Genomic DNA, 15,000 nt, shown 5'->3' on the forward strand with positions numbered 1-15,000 from the left:
GTAAAAAGTGGCTGGTGAGAAACCGGTGCTGCTGCCTTGTCGACTAGCAGACAAAAGTCCACTTTGTTTACCCAGGAAGTGAGAGAGGGTCTTCCCATCATTCCACTGTTTACAGTTACCACCTGCGTACACTGACCCCAGTGCTCTGCTACTGTGCTGTGCTATCCTGCTAGGTTTTCTACTGTACTTGGTATTGCTGCCTGTTTCAGTTTTACCTGATTGTCCCAGTTTTTAATGATTTGTCACAGGGGGAAAAATGTTTTCCGTGGACACTCAATGAAGAGAGGCAAGAAAAAGTCAATTGTGTTGTGAAAACGTCCAGTTTTTTTTGTCAGACAGAGGTGGCTGGCAACCCTATCTGTACTGGGCTGCACTGCACTACATTGTGCTGTGCTGTGCTATGTTGCCCCTCATACCATACCATGGTGTAGTTTGGTGTGCAGTGTCATGGCGTGCCGGCTCGTGACAGTGTCTGACACATTTTCTCAGAAGCTCCCGTGTCGGAGCAGATATGCGGACAAGCACAGGCAACATTGAGCAGCCAGCAGCTGCTGCAGCTGCATCTTTTTCAGCCCCCACTCCACGATCAGAGCCCTGCTCAACTTCCCGAAATATGCATCTCATTGAAATGCAATGATAACATGCACCACTTAAGATGCCGCCACCACCACAGCCATGCAAGTAAAAACACCCCAAAAAAAACCAGCCTGCAAGGGATATATATTTCTGCATGTATAATGCAGTCGCTTGGGTCTCCGAGGCGTGCTGTAGAGGGCAGTGTCGGGGAGTGTGCAAGTGCAAGGGGTGGCCCCCACGTTGCCACACGGAGGAGTAGGGGTGGTGGTGGTGGGGGTGGTTGTGGTGGCGGCGGCGGCGGTAGGTAGTGGTGGAGGCGTGAGGTGCAGCCATTAGGGCAGGTAAATGCATGTCCAGGAATATGCTGAGAGAGAGAGAGAGAGAGAGAGTAGTAGAACTGTAGCAGATGGACTGATGAAATGGAGGATAAAAAATGGCTTGCTGTGTGTAGTTGGCTTCTTCAGTGAACCTGGTTAGGATTTATTGTACTGTACAGGATGCATTGGATGGATGGATGTGACACAACCCCTCTCCTCGGCGCACACGCACACACACACACACACACACACACACACACACACACACACACACACACACACACACACACACACACGCGCGCGCGCGCGCCCCCTCTAATGCTTAAGTTCTTCTGTCAGTTCTCGTTGGCCGTTGAGTGGGTAACAGAGCAGCCCCTGGGCTCCCCCCCTCACGTGTGCTCGTGTACGATCCAAGGAGGAAAAACCTTCAGCTGGAAAAATCATGCCCTTTTGTTTTCCTTTGGTCAGCGCGACGTGCATCTTGTGATTAAGAATAATGACAAGCCACTGCTGCTCTATTTTACAGTAGACTCCAAGTGGGTCTGTTTTTCGTGTGTGTGTGTGTGTGTGTGTGTGTGTGTGTGTGTGTGTGTGTGTGTGTGTGTGTGTGTGTGTGTGTGTGTGTGTGTGTGTGTGTGCGTGTGCGTGCGTGTGTGTGTGTGTGTGTGTGTGTGTGTGTGTGTGTGTGTGTGTGTGTGTGTGTGTGTGTGTGTGTGTGTGTGTGTGTGTGGTGAGGTGAGGTGAGGTGAGGTGAGGGGATGTGTGTGTGCGTGTGCGTGTGCGTGTGCGCGTGTGTATGTGAGTGCGTGCGCGTGTGTATGTGTGTGCACATGCGTGTATGTGCGTGCGTGCGTGCGTGCTGGCGTGCGCGCGTGTGTGCTTGCTACTTGTCGAGTGGTTGTGTTTTTTATTGAAGCAGTTTCTCAGGACCTGACCTAGAAGGCAGAATACTTATTCATAACTTGGCGATGTCTTCCAGACAAGAAATGTGTTTTGGTTTGGCTGGGCTGCTGAGACTGGGGACTGTGGACGTATTGTCTCGAAGACCCATCTGCATGTATGACTGTGCAGTCCATCAATGAACCTGAGTGTCTGTGTGTCTGGGATGGGTGCTGCTCCCATATGGAGAATGCAACATGTGGAATCAGCTAGGTCTGTCTGCTAGACCTGTGACTAAGACTACTGTCATGCTCTGTTGAGCTGTCTCTCTCTATCTCTCTGCTACTCTCTCTCTACTACTCTATTGACCTCTCTCTCTCTCTCTCTCTCTCTCTCTCTCTCTCTCTCTCTCTCTCTCTCTCTCTCTCTGTTTGTGTGTGTTTCTGTTTGTCTGTGGGTGTTTGTGTTGTGGGTGTTTCCCCAGACTGTTGTTGCATCTGTCTGTGTTTATTTTGTGACCTCATCCTAAGGCATGGTGGTGGTGGGATAGGGGGTTTAGACGTGTGTACTTTGTACTGTGTGTTGGCGTGCACAATCATCCCTTGATTGTCTGTCTGATACTGTTAGAAGAACTCTTTCCTCCCCCAACAAATTAGAGAGAGAGAGAGAGAGAGAGAGAGAGAGAGAGAGAGAGAGAGAGAGAGAGAGAGAGAGAGAGAGAGAGAGAGAGAGAGAGAGAGAGAGAGAGAGAGAGAGCATATAAACATATGCATAAATCAGTTTATGATCTCTGAGGAAGTGGACGGAATCAGGTTAGTTTACTGCAGTTCCTGATAACGACTCTGACGGCATGAACAATTATTTATTTCGGACAACTGAGTACAACATTTAACTCTAACAAACAACATACAAAGCACACAACAACACAAACACGCACACCTCACGCACACCTCATAGTGCGAATCAGCAGCAACTGTTTATGATCTTTGAGCAAGGAATCAGTAAGGAAGGAATCAGGTCAGTTAAAGGTCCTGTGTGTAGTTTTTAGTAGTTTATCTCCAGAATGAACTGTATATGCTGCCACAAACGTCAACTTGTTGTGAATATTTACTCCAACCATCTATTTCGAAGCCAATAAATAATCTATTTTCAAACTAATAAACAATAGTTTATTTCCTTAGTAAAGAGTCATAGTAAGATCATGATTTTGTAATGGGAAGCATACATTTCGGAAATGATTTACTGAAGTACACACTGGAGTGCTACACTACAGTGTGATAACATATGGACTACCGGGTATATTTCAGAGAGCTAAGTACAGCACTGTATGCAACTGCAACTCCTCACATACATGTGTACGGCACGCACGCACGCACATGCAAAACACATAATATGATGCATAAACGCACACACACACAGGCACACCTCATAGTCTTTAATCAACAGCAAAAGCCTGCTTATGATCTTTGAGGAAGTGTAAGAAATCAGGTCAGTTACACTACAGAGCGATTCCAGATAACTCTTAACGACTCAAATATGATAAGAACCCAAATGATAACATGACGACAGAGTACTGAGTTGTACCGTTTGTAATCGGTCATGCTGTGTGCGTGCATTACGCGAGGGCGACCTATGCCCTCCAGAATAGGTGCTCACTTTTTGAAAAACACTTATGAAAGGCGGGGATATCAGATCTCAGTGGAAGGAAGGAGTCAGTGGACGTGTGCTGTATCTCTCTCTCCCTCTCTCTCTGTCCTGCCTATGGCATGGCCCTCTCCAGGGGACCGCCCGTCATTGTGTGGAGCCCTTTGTCATCCGCCAGGCTCAGAAACAGGTAGGAGGACAGGTGGAGAGGAGAGGAGTGTTGTGTTCGGAAGGGATGTGTTTGTGTTTGTGTGCACGCATGTGTTTTTAGTGTGTTCATGTGTGAGAAAGCTGGAATGAGACACCAACTTGATTTAAAGTTGCTTTATCAGCAAGACTTGACATAGTGCTCGCATAACTGAGATACCTAGATATTATTGTCTGCTTGCAAAATACCACTACGACAAATAGCTCAGTAGTGTTAACAAATGGAAGCACACACATGCACACACATACACAGACAGACTATTTACTCTCATTCATATTAACCCAAAGCCACTACAAAAATGCTAAACTGTGCCCAGACCAAAACAACTCCAAACTCTAAAGAGATGCTTTGGCACGTTTAGTTTTTAGTTGTCAGTAACTGCAAAATTACCAAGAAAAGGCTTGCACGCACACCCACACACCGACACTCTCACACAGACACACACATTGACTCTCTCTCTCTCTCTCTCTCTCTCTCTCTCTCTCTCTCTCTCTCTCTCTCTCTCTCTCTCTCTCTCTCTCTCTCTCTCTCTCTCTCTCTCTCTCTCTCTCTCTCACCAACACACATGCGGATAGACTTGAAGGAGTCAAATGGGGCTACATTCTTTCTCTAGTAGACTAGGACACACATGGAGGTCTGCAGAGCAGCCGGTCAGGTGGGATGCAGTGTAGTAGAGTCTTTGCTCAGCTCAGGCTGAAGAACAGCCAGTGCTCCACCATTGGCACCACTGGTGCTCCACTCAGACCTTTCATCCTGAGTTATTTAAGACTTGAAAGGGAAAGTTAGGCTGCACTCCCACTAATCATTAAACGGCACTGACAATAATATGGTCCCCACCGCCAGCCAGTCTGCTCCTCTGCTCCTCTTTCTTCCTCTTTCTGTCTTGTGCACTTATTCTATCTGACCCTCACGTTTTCTTTCTCTTTCAGTCCCTCACTCCCTATGCCATTTTATCATTTTCTTGTTCCCTTCTGTCTCTCTTTCTCTCCCTCTCCTCCCCCCTCTCTCTCTCTCTCTCTCTCTCTCTCTCTCTCTCTCTCTCTCTCTCTCTCTCTCTCTCTCTCTCTCTCTCTCTCTCTCTCTCTCTTACTCCTGTGTTTTCTGAACCAGACATGTGGCAAGAGCTCGTAAATCCTCCAGCGGTCTCCAGTCTTATCTTGTGCCATCAGAGATACATGTGTGGGACGTGGTGTTATGAAATGGATGCCAGAGAGAGAGAGAGCAAGAGAGAGAGAGAGAGAGGGGGAAGGAGAGGGAGAGAAGAGCAGAAACATAACAAGAAATAGAGAGAAAGAAACAACATACATAAGAAAGAGAGAAACCACAAAAACAAAACAACAAAAAATGAAAGATAGAAAAGGGAGGAGAGAGACGAAGTGAAGAAGAGAAAGAAAAGACAGAGATAGAGGTGTGCTGTGAGGGGTGGCATGGCCTAATGGGTGGGAAGCCTCTGTTGGCAGGAATGTGCCCGCCCCTCCCTTTCTCTCCACTTCTGTGCCAGCGGTGCCAGAGTGCCAGCCTGCCCGCTAGTCAGGCAGAGTGTGCTAGTGACTCACAGCCATTATAGGGCATGAGGCATCATCTCATCTCATCCCCTTTGAGGCTGGTGTCTGTGCCCTCATGCCTAGCTTGGGCTTGGGTCACCCATCACGTGCCAGAGAGAGGAGAGACGCAAAGGGGGCATCTGTGTGGAGGAAGAAAAGTGGCATCTGTGGGATGGACTGGACGGGATGGACTGGACTAGATGACAGAGGCCAGAGGGGTTGAGGAGGGCTATGGCTTTGTATGTGTATGTACAGTACATGTACTGTATGTGCACATGAAGTGTCTCATTAATTGTGTTGATACGCTGTTCAGCTTTTTATGTAATAGTGTAGCATGTTCATACAGTATGGCGTTCAGACAAGATGGATGATATTGCTGAGGAAAGGGCTGATGCAGCTCAGGGCGCTCTAAGTCATATTTGACTTATACCCACCGTGAGACACACACACATGGACTCTCTTTACTTAGGCTATAGTTTTCCACCATCAACTTTCTCTGCTGGACGAAGGTTGGTCTTGCACAGGAGAAATCCACACTTTATGTCGTACTTGTTGTTCGGCCGTGGGGACTCAAGCGGTAACACTTTACAATAACAGTTTTCAAAAAAGCTTACTAACACTTAATCCATTTATTAATGAACCAGAATACTTACAAAGGTTTGTAAATGAGCAAGACCAGAGGTTTACTAATGTGCCACGCCGAACTCTGTAGTTGGCATCCCTTACATTTGCCTACTGGACACTTCTACTGTATATCCAGTGGTTTCATCTGTGGATCATAGTATCATTACCAATGATGTAGTATTTCCAACTCATTTACAGACATTTGTAAGTCTTTTGTTGATAATTAGTTCATTATTTCCAAAGTCTTTATACAGCTATTTAAGGGTCTGTTATTCATAAGTGTTAACCTTCAATCTAAGCACCTCAGACAGCACTTTAAAATGACAGGGTTCCTTGAGGAACCCTCAGTTGCCACTGCGGGGGACCCCTAAAGGTTCTCTGATGAACCTATGCAGTCGGTGCTTGGAAGAGGCCTAGTGTTTTTTTAAAAGGCCACAGAGGCAAACTGAAAAATAATTTAAAAAAGAAATAACCAAGGCTTCTTGAAGAACCCTCTGATTGCCACTGTAAAAGAATACCTAAAGGTTCTCTGCAAGGAACTTTAAGGTTCTTCTACGGATCTTGCAGGTTTTCTGGGAACTTTTGGGTTACCCCACAAACCAGCTGAGGACTCTTTCAGGAACCCTTACATTTTTACATCACATCACATTTCATCCAAAGCGACTTGCAATTGAGGACATAATCATACGTACAGTACGTAATAGGGGTGGTACGGTTCACAAAATTCACGGTTCGGTTCATATCACGGTGTCAAGGTCACGGTTTTCGGTTCTCTACGGTTCTTTTTTTTTAGTTCATGATAAATGGTGCACTGGGAATATTAAACAATATTTATATAACTGCAGTTATAAAGTGATGATGCGTAAGTTAAATTTGACCTTTTGCATATGTCTGAGAACTGCCTCTTGTACTAACCTGCACTTGCACTTAAACTGTCGTCAGCTGATGTGCGTTGTCTGAGCGTTCCAAATGCCCTCTTTCAATTGGCTAATAGAATCGGACTTATCACTAAATATCCTATATTCTAAGATACTCCTAGAATCTCTGTTTTACATATTTTTCTGGGCAGTACATGAATTGCGGTTTGCGACGGATTGCACGGTTCGGTTCGGTATGTGTGTGAATTGTACGGTTTCGGTTTTCGGTGCGGTTTGTACCATCCCTAGTACGTAACATACAACACTTACAGATAAAAAGTGCACAGGAAATATACAGTACAATAGGTGCAAATGACACCTGACACCTTTAAAAGTACATTAGCACAGCACATTTTTCATGTTCTGACTGGGTGGCGGATGTCAGGGGGTGAGATGGGGGCTATGGAGTGTGTGTGCATGTGAGTAAAATGATACCCTGTTCATCTTTTTTACGTAAGATCTTAGGTGTGGTGTTCAGACAAGATGTGTGGGATAATAGTGCTGGGGAAAGGGCTGAGCAGCTCAAAGTGCTGTTCCCTTCAGATTTGACTTACAGTATATCACCCCTTAGACACACACACACACACACACACACACACACACACACACACACACACACACACACACACACACACACACACACACACACACACACACACACACACATATGTTGTGTTGAATGTATGGATTGTGTGCATGGGAAGCATCTCGTGAAGTGTGTCCATCATGGAAACAGTGATACCTTTTTTACCGTTTTTTTGTGGAGCAGTATAGTGTGAGCATGTGGTGTGTGTTCACACAAGATGGATTCGGGGGGATGAGGCACTAGAGAGACAGCTCAGAGTGCTGCTTCCATCAGCTTTGACTTAAACACGCACACGCACATACACACACACACCCAATGCCTACCCAATGCCTACAATGTAGGGCCTACTGTATATTAGTAAACAGTATATACCTTCTCTATTTTAGACAAGGTGTTGGTCGGTCGCATACCAAAAAATCGTCCTGAATGATCCACACTCTACTGTACATGTTGATGTACTGCACATATGGGTGATGGAGGTTGAGGATGGCAGCTATGGGTTGTGTCCACGTGAATCGTGCTTATGGGGACGGCGATGCCTTGTCCTTATGTAACAGTATAGAAGTGTGAGCACGTGCATCATGTACGATGTGGTGTTACTGGGTGGGAATGGGCCGCTCAGAGCGCTGTTCACTTCAGACTTGACTTATAGCATCCCCTGAGAAATGTAATCTCGCTCTCTCACTCTCTCGCTCTCTCGCTCTCTCTCCTATCTCCCCTCTCCTATCTCTTCTCTGTCGCTCTCTGTTACACACATGCGCACACACAGACAGTACATATAGTATATAGTTATAGTCCTCTTGCTTGCACCTGCCCTACCACCTGCCAGGCAATAGAGAGAGACAGGCTGTATCTGTACCTACATGCAGAGGAGACAGGACGCCATACAGACACACAGACATCCGCCCACGCTCATACGGTATGGTATGCACACACACCTAGGCACACACACACACACACACCTAGGCACACACACACACACACACACACACACAAATGCCCTTTTTGAAAGTTATTTTTTCAAAGTTTATTTTTGTCACAATGTACTGTGGCCCACACGTTGACATGATTATCTACAAATGCTTCACAATCAAAAGTATGTTGCAACAATACCCGATAGCCTATAATGTTAAGTGTCTGTATAGCCTAGTAAGGCAGCCGCATGTTCTACACAGTACATGCTCCCAACAATTCCCCCTTCAGCAACTCCCCCTGCAGTATGCCACTACACACACACACACACACACACACACACACACACACACACACACACACACACACACACACACACACACACACACACACACACACACACACACACACACACACACACACACACACACACACACACACACAGCATATACAATACAGAACAAGTTTTTTCCCATTCCATGCACATACCATGCAACTTCCATGAGAGTTTTTAAGGTTTCCGAGCTGGACCTTGCAAGAGGCAATCATGTTGCAGTCAAGAGAACACGGTACAACATCAGTGACTTCTACTGTACCCACACACACACACACACACACACACACACACACACACACACACACACACACACACACACACACACACACACACACACACACACACACACACACACACACCACAGACACACACCTTCCCCTCTGCTAGCTCGGTCAGTGCAACCATGCCTCGCGGAGGAAGCGGAGCGTGGCGCTGGGTTGGAGGTTTGAGGTTTCATTCCAGCCTTTTCCTGACAGGCATGCCATGTCCGCTGGCCCAAGAGAGAGAGAGGAGGGTAGAAGAGAGGAGAGGGATTGAGGGAGAACGAAGGAGAGAAAGAAGACGCAGAGAGAGGGAGAGAGATGAAAAAAGACAGGGAGACAAAGATGTAGAAAGACAGAGCGAGATCCCACCTGCTGACAAGCAGATACTGACAGACACAGTGAGAATGAATAGTAAGGAGTTGTTGATGATGAGGGGTGATGGGTTTTGTTTGATGGGTGGTTGAGCCAGGATGGTGTGGAAATGGATTAATTAGTTAGTTCAGTGTCACATATTCCAAATGACCTTGTTTTACCTGTCCAATTCAACCTGGTGATCATCGAATAGCCAATCACCTGGCTGAATTGGACAGGTCATTTGGAATATGGAACTACCGTAGATTGTATCTAATGAATTCATTTTGCCCATCACTGGTCACTAGGTGACATTAGGATGGATGTGTGTGTGTGTGTGTGTGTGTGTGTGTGTGTGTGTGTGTGTGTGTGTGTGTGTGTGTGTGTGTGTGTGTGTGTGGGTGTGGGTGTGGGTGTGGGTGTGGGTGTGGGTGTGTGTGTGTGTGTGTAGGGGGGTGGAGGAGAAGGAGAGGTGGGAGCGAGAAGGTTGCTTGGATAGTTGAGGTTTCTGTGGCATGGCGAACTATTATATGTGTGTGATACGATCAAGCCAGGCACAGGCAGGCGTACACAGACACACACACACACACACACACACACACACACACACACACACACACACACACACACACACACACACACACACACACACACACACACACACACACACACACACACACACACACAAACACACAACCGGAGCCTGTTTTCCAAGCGAGCGAGCGTGCGCGCTTCACTCGCAGACAGCGCAGAGGAGAGTCGAGGCAGGGGGCTCTGTCTTTGTCTCCTCTCCTCTCCTCTCCTCTCCTCTCCTCTCCTCACTTGCCTTGCCTTCGCCGCGGCTTACTGGCCAATTTCAGTGGAATGACAGGAGAGCGCTATTCCAGGAATGTGGAAAGTGCCTTTCGGATGTCAGAGGTCGTCCATTTCAGAGCTGAGGGGGGTGGACTGAGGGCTCGTTTGTAGTGTTTGTAGTGTGTGTGTGTGTGTGTGTGTGTGCGTGCATGTATGTGTGTGTGTGTGTGCGTGTGTGTGTGTGTGTGTGCGCGTGCGTGTGTGTGTGTGTGTGCGTGCGTGCATGTGTGTTTTGAGGGATTGGAGGTTTGAGAGTAGATGGTCGTGCTGTGGCAGTGGAAATGAACTTGGTGCTGGTGCTGGTGTTTGTGTTTTTCGTGAAGACGGAGGTTCCATAGCAGCCAGTTGGCATGCACACACATTCTCTCCAGCGTTGCAGTGTCTTCACGCGTTGACATGGCGCTCACAAGATCCGCTCACCTCCACAAGAGCAAGGAGGACGATTATCATAATTGTATTTCGGCGTTGTTGCAACAAGTCCCGAAGACTTTACTGACTCTGTTAGCGCTACACTGATGAATTTCATATAAGATAATCCTAGTGAACGCACCGAAAATTTCGGCACCGCAAGACTGCCTGTCTGTCTTTACCTGGCGTTCGTTTTAATCCTTACAGCCAAACCGTGCATAAACGTTGCGTTAAAATTGATCATAAAAAAGCTTCAAAATCACATTATGTTGAGGCGCAGCTGTCTCCACCCTGTATTTAAACGGTGTCATTTAGGGCATGTTAATCTTTTTATATGAATTCTCAAGAGCGTTTCGGCTCAAACTGTTCCCCCTGCAGGCTTACGTGGAATGCCCTTCCCTTTTTCTATGCCTCGCACACCTGTCTAGAACTTGAGCCTAGGGCAGGTACGCACACACACACACACACACACACACACACACACACACACACACACACACACACACACACACACTCTCTCTCTCTCTTTCTCCATCTTTCTTTCTCTTAAATTCACAGTCGAAGAAAGAAAGAAAGAAAGAAAGAAAGAAAGAAAGGCATAGAGAGAGAGAGAGAGAGAGAGAGAGAGAGAGAGAGAGAGAGAGAGAGAGAGAGAGACATAGAGATAGACAGTAGTGGGCCAAGTGTGGTATGAGGAGGAATGAGTCTAATGCTTGCTCTGGTTGCCTCCAGAAGACAGCGGGGGTGTACTGTACTCTAAGTGGGTTGTTGGGTTATCATCATAAACTCCAAACTTTCCACTGCGCTGCTCTCAGAGAGGAAACATTCAGTCTAGCTCATAACCAAGAAACTGTGATAAAAACCACATACTGCATATCCTACAGAGGTGAAATCTAATAGCTTGGACTTGTGTTATGCACGTGTCTTCGTCGATACCTTTCAATGGACGGAGGTCTTTTTAGAGGCCAAGTTAAATCCCCCTTATCTGCTTTTAATCAGTTTCACCCCAAAATACTTTTGCCCTCCTGCCCCGAGGGGGTGAAAAAAATACCACACCGTGTTTTGGGTTCAACATAATCTTTATCCATGATGGGGAATGCCTACGAAGTGCATGGTCAACTTCCAAGTTGTTTTGGCTACCTGATCGCGTTTCAAAACAAGCAGAGCAGCACACAGTGGCTTGTCTCTACCTGTCCACGCCATAAAGGCCATGGCGAAAAATGCTGCAGCCACGGTTGACAACTGTGTATGTGGGTTAGAGAGAGAGAGGTAATCAGTGAAATGGGGAGAGAGAGAGAGAGAGAGAGAGAGAGAGAGAGAGAGAGAGAGAGAGAGAGAGAGAGAGAGAGAGAGAGAGAGAGAGAGAGAAAGAGAAAGGGAACAAGAAAACGGGACAAAGGCAGGGTCTGTGCAAAACAGAGAGAGAGAGAGAGAGAGAGAGAGAGAGAGAGAGAGAGAGAGAGAGAGAGAGAGAGAGAGAGAGAGAGAGAGAGAGAGAGGAGAAAGGCTGGGTCTGTGATAAACATATATATATATATATATAGAGAGAGAGAGAGAGAGAGAGAGAGAGAGAGAGAGAGAGAGAGAGAGAGAGGAAAACAGGAAGTGGTGTGAATGAGTGCATGGAGAGCATCTGCCGGCTGCCAAAAGTAGGTCACCATCTCACTCTGACATTGATCCTTTGATAGAAATCAAGGATGGGCCTGCTCTCAGATCAGTCATTAGGTGGAAGAGAACACCATCAAGTCTATCTCAAACACAAGCATCCCATCACACATATTTTTTGCTAGCTGCATTTCCTTAAATATTTATCATCGATAGAGATGCTGAACTCAGATCAGTCATTGGCGGACATGAACACTATCTCCGACAAAAATACCCTATATTCCATATTTATCATATTTATCATATATCACCAATATGAGGAGCTGTTTGCAGTTCAAATGATGAACACAGATCAGTCATTACTGGAGGTGAACAGTAGGCTACTGTATATCAGACAAAATGATATTCCATATTTTCTTTGTATCCTCATTTCTTTTCAATTTTCTTTTATATCCATCGCACGTAAATGCTGAACTCAGATCAGTTATTTGGGGAAGTGAATATTATCTTAGACATAAATACCCCTTAGTCCATAGATCCTTTTTTGACGACATTATAGTCATCGTAAATACGGAGCTTTATGATGTTTCATAAAGTGTGCCTCAGATGATGGATCATTGGATCAGCTGTTATGTGCCGCCGTTAGTGTTTAGACAGCTCTTTGCCCTTCTCACAACACATCCTGACAGCGAGAACCAAAGAGCTGTCGATGATAGATGTCTACTTTGCTGGAGAGCTGGCACCTTTGATTCGCTCTTCACCGTCAACACGCAACTTTACAGTGGCGTGGCCCCCGGGGGCCTGCTGCTGTTGAGCATTAAAAAGATTAAAAGGCACCAAACACAATGACAGTAAGAACTTGTTTTGCTCGCTTGTCACTGCGCAACATGAATCAGTTCACATAGAGGGTGCCAAAGGGGCACTTTCAAAGTACTCCGGTCAGGATATAATTCAAGTGGGGTATGGGGAGGTATTGTGTGTGTGTGTGTGTGTGTGTGTGTGTGTGTGTGTGTGTGTGTGTGTGTGTGTGTGTGTGTGTGTGTGTGTGTGTGTGTGTGTGTGTGTGTGTGTGTGTGTGTGTGTGTGTGTGTGTGTGTGAGAAGGAAAAATTGGATGACTACTTTAAGACAAGCCGTGTCCCTCACAGCTATCATATCCGCACATCCATACCCACTTACTTTTACGCACGCACGCACGCATGCACGCACGCACACATGCACGCTTAGTACACCTACACACATATTTGTCATGAGTGGCCTCGTTCCCTGTCCACAGGTGCATATCTCGAATGACATGGCTCTCCCCTCCACTCTCCACTATGTACACCCCACCCACCGCCCCTCACCCCCCTTCCTAAACCTCCCCTTCCCACACACACACACACACACACACACACACACACACACACACACACACACACACACACACACACACACACACACACACACACACACACACACACACACACACACACACACACACACACACACACACACACGGCTCCCTACCTGATCTCGCTCCCCTTCCCACAGTCACTTCAGCTCGCCCCGAGGACACTTAATAATCCAGGACATCACTACTCACAATTAAACTCTCACCGCATTCAGAGTGTGCGTGTATGCGTGCGTGCGTGCGTGCGTGCGTGTGTGTGTTGTGAGGTTCCCCTCCTGCAATGAATTGGCTCTGCAGCAGGTCACATGTTTTCTGATATGGTTGCTATACGCTTGAGCAGGCCAGCTGCACTAACTGTGTGTGTGCGTGCGTGCGTGCATGCATGCGTGCGTGTGTGCGTGTCTGTGTGCGTGTGTGTGTGTGTGTATTGCACGTTTCAGTATGCATGATTGCATGCATATGTGCATGTGAGCAAGTTGGCTTCTGGCTGTGTTGAGTTGAGTTGAACTGCTGGAATGGGAAAGCAGGCAGGGGTCATAGAAGACTTTAGTGTTTACATGTGAGATAGCTCCAGATTTGGGACTGTCCATTCAGTGGCTGAGTGTGGGTGTGCATGTGTGTACAGTATGCGTGTGTGAGAGAGAGAGAGAGAGAGAGAGAGTGTGTGTGTGTGTGTGTGTGCGTGCGTGCGTGCACACAAACACACACACACCTACGCACATCCTCTCTGACAAAAAAACACACAAACTCCTCAGTGACTCCTCACAGTGTACATACAGTAAAATTGAGAGTCTCTGTGTGTGTGCGTGCGTGCGTGCGTGCATGCGTGCGTGCGCATGTGTGTAAGTCTATAAAAGTTTTTTTTTTTATCCAACCATCTAGGCCAGCCATGCTCAGCTCCACTCCCCGTTGTGCCAGCTCCTATGTGAAGAGGCTTTTTGTGTGCTGAGTAAAAAAAGGGGGCCACAGCGCTAGTGCTAGTATGTCACGGCCTCTCTGTGTGTCAGATTAAACCGGCTTTTCATTGTCTGTTGGCTGCCTGGCGGTGCAGTGAAGAGAAGGGAGGGTTACGAGCAGGGATGCCGAAATACGAGGGGCAGTCGGACTGAGTCACCAGGGCCTGAGGTATAGGGGGCTACAGGGAAGCCGACAGGGAGGGACAAACGGGACAGTTTTCTCGGGCCCAGGGCCCAGAATTCTGACACCATTGCATTGTATATTTATATGGGGGGCCCTTTCAGATGAGTTTGTCCTGGGCCCGGTTAAAGCTGTCAGCTGCCCTGGGGGGCTCCACAGAGAGTCATATTGCCCCACCTATATGAACCATGGCAGGAGAGGGGGGTCCATGGCGACTGGTGCTACATCGGGCCTAGAGTTCAGTGCTACGCCCCAGGTTATGGGGAAGGGGAAGGGGAGTAGTAGTTGAAGGAGGAGGAGGGTAAGGAGAGGCCCCAGGGCCTTAAGCAAGATTAGGACCCCGACCAAGTGTAAACATGAGGAGATTTACCTCCAGGTGCTGCTGGGGAGCTCACCTGTGCCCCAGTAGCTCTCTGCTTCTCTCCTCTCCTCTCCTCTCCTCTTC

General features: G+C 47.2%; 1 protein-coding gene across 1 annotated transcript in view; it reads left to right on the forward strand.

Moving 5' to 3' along the window:
- Positions 1-15,000, forward strand: part of arhgef19 (Rho guanine nucleotide exchange factor (GEF) 19) — a 35,729-nt gene that overhangs the window by 815 nt on the left and 19,914 nt on the right. The gene's annotated exons all lie outside the window — the stretch shown is intronic.

The sequence above is a fragment of the Engraulis encrasicolus genome, chromosome 10, assembly GCF_034702125.1.
Source record: "Engraulis encrasicolus isolate BLACKSEA-1 chromosome 10, IST_EnEncr_1.0, whole genome shotgun sequence".
In the NCBI taxonomy this organism is placed as follows: domain Eukaryota; kingdom Metazoa; phylum Chordata; class Actinopteri; order Clupeiformes; family Engraulidae; genus Engraulis; species Engraulis encrasicolus.